The following is a 5,581-nucleotide window of genomic DNA, read 5'->3' as shown; positions in this document are numbered from 1 at the left end:
GCCCTAAGCATGCTTTCTATATCTTAATCTTGTGTATTATTGAGGGATTAGTGTTGTAATTAATATTTTGATACTTCGATATATATAGATCTTGATTGTTCAATGATTTATGTGGTTAAATGCTTTCAATTGATCATTTCATTCTATCCATATGTCTATGTATGCTAGAATAGATATTCATGTGCTTGTCTCTAGATTTTGTGTTATTGATGCATATCTATGTGTATTGATGCTATAGATTTAGAGATTGTCAAAACATAGTGCTTAATGGAATGCTCTTGTGATTCTCTTGATGGTTCATACTTATTCCTTGATGGATTGTGCCTCTCCCCTAGTTTATTTTCATGCTAGTAGTGTAGTTGTAGTGTAGTGTTAAATGGGAGGACAATCCATGCTTGTTGTTTGATGATCCAAGCTTTTGAATGCAAGTAACATATGTCTCTAACCTTGTGTTATATTCGGATTGTGAGCTTAATGAAAGGATTAATGACTTGTTTTGATCTATTGTACCTTTCACATGTTGTTTAGACAATATATGCTTCATTGCTTAGATATATTGTATCTTTCACATGATATTTAGACCATACATGTTTAACTAGTCATCCTTACTTGTTGAATCAACCAAACACACACACACACACCAATATTGCAACACACCATTTGCCTTCATTAGTCACTTGTCAATGGTATAGAAATGCATTGCTTGGTGGTAATCTCTAAACCCCACGACTCTTCTCTCTCTCTTATTTACTCTTAGCTGCTTTCTTTTGCGATCACTTAGTTTAATTTAGTTGCTCTCTAATCAACCAACCAACTAGCCCTAATAGCGATTCCACGACCTTGTTCGATCCTCATAATCCCTTGGGACGATCCCTTCTCGCCCTAACTATATTTATAGCGAAAGGTAGTAGTGGCTTCTATAAATGTAAAACTCTTGGCCTTCGCCTTAAAATGCACACACTCTCTTAAGCTTGACGGTAGTGCGGCAGACCAAGTCGACCATTCAAATGAAATAGCCGCCGAAATGAAGTCCTTATCTCAAAGGTTTGATCAATTTTTGATTAACCAGAACTCGGCGAACCAAGTATCTTCCTTCCCTAACCATTCTCATCGTGCATCAAATGAAACATATATGACTTGTGCTAGTGTTCTTCATTATACTTCTCATTGTCCTTACGGACAAGTGCAAAATGAACCTAATGAACAAGTCAATTGTAATACCCCTAATTTTAAAAGGATAGTCTCGGTATTTATTTATTTATTTTTATTGTATTTTTTTTAATTGTTTAATTGATTATTTGACTAATTGTTTATGTGTTTAATTGAATTAAGTGTTACTTGATTAATTGGCTACTTATCTATGTGTTATTTGTATTTTGTCTAGGTGTTATTTATATTATTTGTTTAATTAGATTGTGTGCTTAAATGATGTATTTGATTAATTGTAATTAATTGTAAATTAAATGATTAAATGTTTTATTTTATTTTATTTTATGGTTATGGTTAGTGGTAATGGGCTAACTAATTGGGTCCCATGAACTACTTGGATAGGAAGTTGGATGGGTATGGATAATTACCCATGGATAGTTGTATATGTATATATATAGATATATATGTATATACATATATATAAAAAGGAAAGTAATTTATTAATTTTATAGTAACTTTAGTATTAATAAATAATCTGATGTATATATTTTATATATTTATATAATAAGGATATACATATATTTTATACGTAATATGTTTTAAGTTACCTTTTTAATATTATGGTAACTTTAGTATAAATAAATAATCTGATGTATATATTTTATTTATTTAATGAGGATACAGATAGATTATATACGTAACATATTTTAAGTTACTTTTTTCATATTATGGTAACTTTAGTATAAATAAATAATCTGATGTATATATTTTATTTATTTAATGAGAATATAGATAGATTATATACGTAACATGTTTTAAGTTACCTTTTAATATTATGATAACTTTAGCATTAATAAATAATCTAATGTATATATTTTATTTAATTAATAAGGATATACATAAATTATATACGTAACATATTTTAAGTTACCTTTTTAATATTTTTATTTTTTTTTTATTTTTCTTTATTAAGTTGACTTTGATTGGAAAAAGGAATAGGGTTATTATTTAGCCTATAAATACACAACTATAAGTTGAAAAAGGAGTGACAATATATCACGTAATATATTCTAGAAAGAGAGAGTTAGAGAGTGAAGGAGAAAGAGGAAGGAATGAGGAGAAAACCCTTTAGAGAGAAGATCAAGGAAGAAGATGTTTAACTTTCAGTCCGAAAGTTTAAGGCAAGTTCTTCTTCTATTTCTTTCCCTTTGATTCGTGTTTCTATACATGCCTAGGAAATTTCAGGATTTATTAAACACATAAAATTAAATAATTATGCATGTTTAAATGGATTAGAACATATGTTTTATGAATTTGGTTCATATCTGTTCTTGTATTATGAATTGATAAATTCATGATTTTGATTTGATTTCCAGTGTGAATTTTTACATGTTTAAATTATGTGTATTTCATATCTGTGGAATGATGGAACGTCTAGTGAGGTTCCTTTAGTGTGTGTATATATATATATATATATATATACGGACTACTAGTTACTGTTGGATTGACTAGGATGTATACGTGTATCGGATCTCTGCTTGGACTGTAGTAGAGTAGAACTTGTTTGTGGGTCTGACCCACCATTATTTTTCAGGTGTTCGTCAGGAGTAGAGGTTGTTCGTGCTGAGCAGGGATCAGTGTACTTCATTCTTCCGATGCTACATAGGAGTTCCTTTATGATTCAGTTTCCTGATTTAGACAGTTATTGCTGTCATTTGTTTAGTTTGGATTTTCTAGGGGTCCACACAGTATGGATTCCCGAGTTGTATTTTGGAGGATCAGTTGTATCAGAAGAGTTTATTATTTAATGAAAATATATTCTGAAGTTTATTATTAGATTATCATTTTAGTTTCTTGTCAGCATTTTATTTATTCTTCTTTATTCTTTTGTACTCTGTGTTCGTTTATTATCAATTTGTTTTGATATCCTCGGGTATTCGGGCGTGGGCCTGGTCAACCCGCATTCGGAAATTCGGGGGGTATCACATCAATGCAGCTTTCGTGAACCAAAGGAAAAATCCTTATGATACTGATTATAATCCAAGTTGGAGGAATCATCCAAATTTCTCTTGAAAAAACTAAGGAGAGGGCTCAAATCTTTCCCAAGGCGGTTTTTAAGGGAAGTACATTCCACCTCCACTGCAAAACCAAGGATCCCAAGGTTATAGATTTATCAATCACAATGGAATCAATTTGTTAATTCTCATTTTCCCAACCAATCTTATTTCCCAAGGAAATACTAGAAGTCCCGCCTTTGAAGAAAAAGTTTTAAATGCTTTGGGCACTTTAGAGGCTAACACTCAATTGCTTCATTCTCACTCTCAATCTATTGCAAAGCTAGAAACCCAAGTAGGGCAAATAGCAAGCACTCTCAATGCAAAAGAAAAGGGAAAGATGCCTATTAATGCCCCACCCAAGCAACAATGTGTTGTGGAAACCCATTCCTCATCGGAAGGCCACACCATTGAACATGTTAATGCGGTGACTATGTTGCGGAGTGGTAGGATTATGGACAATCAAGTTGAAATGTCCAATGAAGAGAGTGAACCGATGCAACCTCAAGTTGTCACCCGTCCCGTTTCACATCCCATTCCTCCTTCATTGCATATACATAATCTTGTGAATGAGAAAGTCTTGAAAAATGTGTTTGAAAAATAAGTTTTGAAAAATAATGTTGAAAAAGTTTTGTTGAAAAATGATTTGAAACAAAATGATTTAAAAACTTCTTGTGTTGAAGAAAGTTCAAAAGAAAATTCTGAAAAAGTGTTTGAACCAAAAGTTCCATTTTCGGATGCCTTAAAATGATCCATTTCAAAAGATAAGCAAAAGGCAAAAACCAATGAAATCATGGAAATGTTTAGGCAAGTGAAAGTCAATCTTCCACTATTGGATGCAATCAAGCAAATTTCGGTTTATGCCAAATTCTTGAAAGACTTGTGCACCCAAAAGCGGAAGAACAAGAGCCAAACACCAAGAAAAGTGGTTTTGACCGAGCAAGTGAGCTCAATTTTGCAACATAACACTCTTCCAAAGTTTAAGGACCCCGGTTCACCCACTACATCATGCATTATTGGTGATCATATTATTAATCGGGCGCTTCTTGATTTAGGAGCAAGTGTTAACCTTCTCCCATACTCGGTTTATGTCAAATTAGGCCTAGGTGAATTGAAACCGATGTCGGTAGTTTTGTAACTTGCCGATCGATCCATTAAGAAGCCTAGGGGTATAATTGAGGATGTTTTGATTAAGATTGACAAATTCTTCTTTCCCGTTGATTTCGTTGTCATAGACACGGAACCAGTCCCCAACCCTAAGAGTCAAATTCCCGTTATCCTTGGCCGTCCCTTCTTGGCAACCGCTAATGCCAACATCAATTGTAGGACGGGGATAATGAAGATCTCATTTGGCCATATAAAGGTGAAGTTGAATATCTTTAATCCCACACCCAATTCATTTGACAAATATGAATGAGAGGTTAATGTTGTAGATAAATGTCATGATCTTCAATGTCAAGGAAGTGAGCTTTTGTTTAAGACTAAATCTTCAAAGGGATCATCTTCAACCTTACATTCTCAAAGTGTTGTTTCAAATTCTTCCTTTGAAAGGGCATGGAAGCCCAAAAGTTGTGATTGCATAGACAAAGAATAAAAAGTTTCTTTTGAGCTTAATCCAATAAGTTCTTCAAAGAACCATTTGTTGGATGGAGTTCAAAGCATCTTTCACCCCAACAAGGAGTGGATGCATTACAAGATCTTTGATCCGGGCTAAAAGAGCCCAATGTCTTGCTAAAGATGTTAAAGACTAGCAAAAACATTTCGTAGGGTGTCAAAACCCTATTCCTCCCTCATTTCTATCTTTCATTTCATTTCTTGCGAAGTCTAGATATTTGTTTTTGGTTCTCATATGCATTGAAAGGAACTTTGGTGAGGATTGCATGAGTTTTCATGTCATTATTGAGCATTCTGCATAGTTCGATCGATCTCAAACCTGAGTTCGATCTATCAAACTCTATTCTGCATCCAACACTTAGAAAATTTTTCGACCTGCATCAACCTGCATCCAAATCACCTCTCTGTCCCATCGTTCGAACTTATTCTTAAATCGATCAGGAGACCTTCGATCGATCCAACTTCAAAGTTTGATCGATCTCATGATTCAACACTTAGAAAAATTTTGAGCCTGCATAAACCTGCATATTTCACCTCTCTGTCTCATCGATCGAAACATTCCAAGATCGATCGGAAGTTCTTCGATCGATCCAACTTCCAAGTTCGATTGAGCCAAAAACCTGTATATTTTTGCTCTCTCTCTGATCGATCGAACTCTTGTTCTGATCGATCTCAGTTCTTCATTTCATTATTTTGACTTTGTTTTGACTTTTCGAATTTTTTTAAAAAAAACTCCAAAATATTTTCATTTTTCTTTTATTTTG

The sequence above is a fragment of the Cornus florida genome, unplaced genomic scaffold, assembly GCF_030987335.1.
Source record: "Cornus florida cultivar Cherokee Brave unplaced genomic scaffold, ASM3098733v1 CherokeeBrave_3.0.0_Hap2_Chr02, whole genome shotgun sequence".
Classification (NCBI taxonomy): Eukaryota; Viridiplantae; Streptophyta; class Magnoliopsida; order Cornales; family Cornaceae; genus Cornus; species Cornus florida.
Note: the sequence above shows the minus strand (reverse complement) of the source record.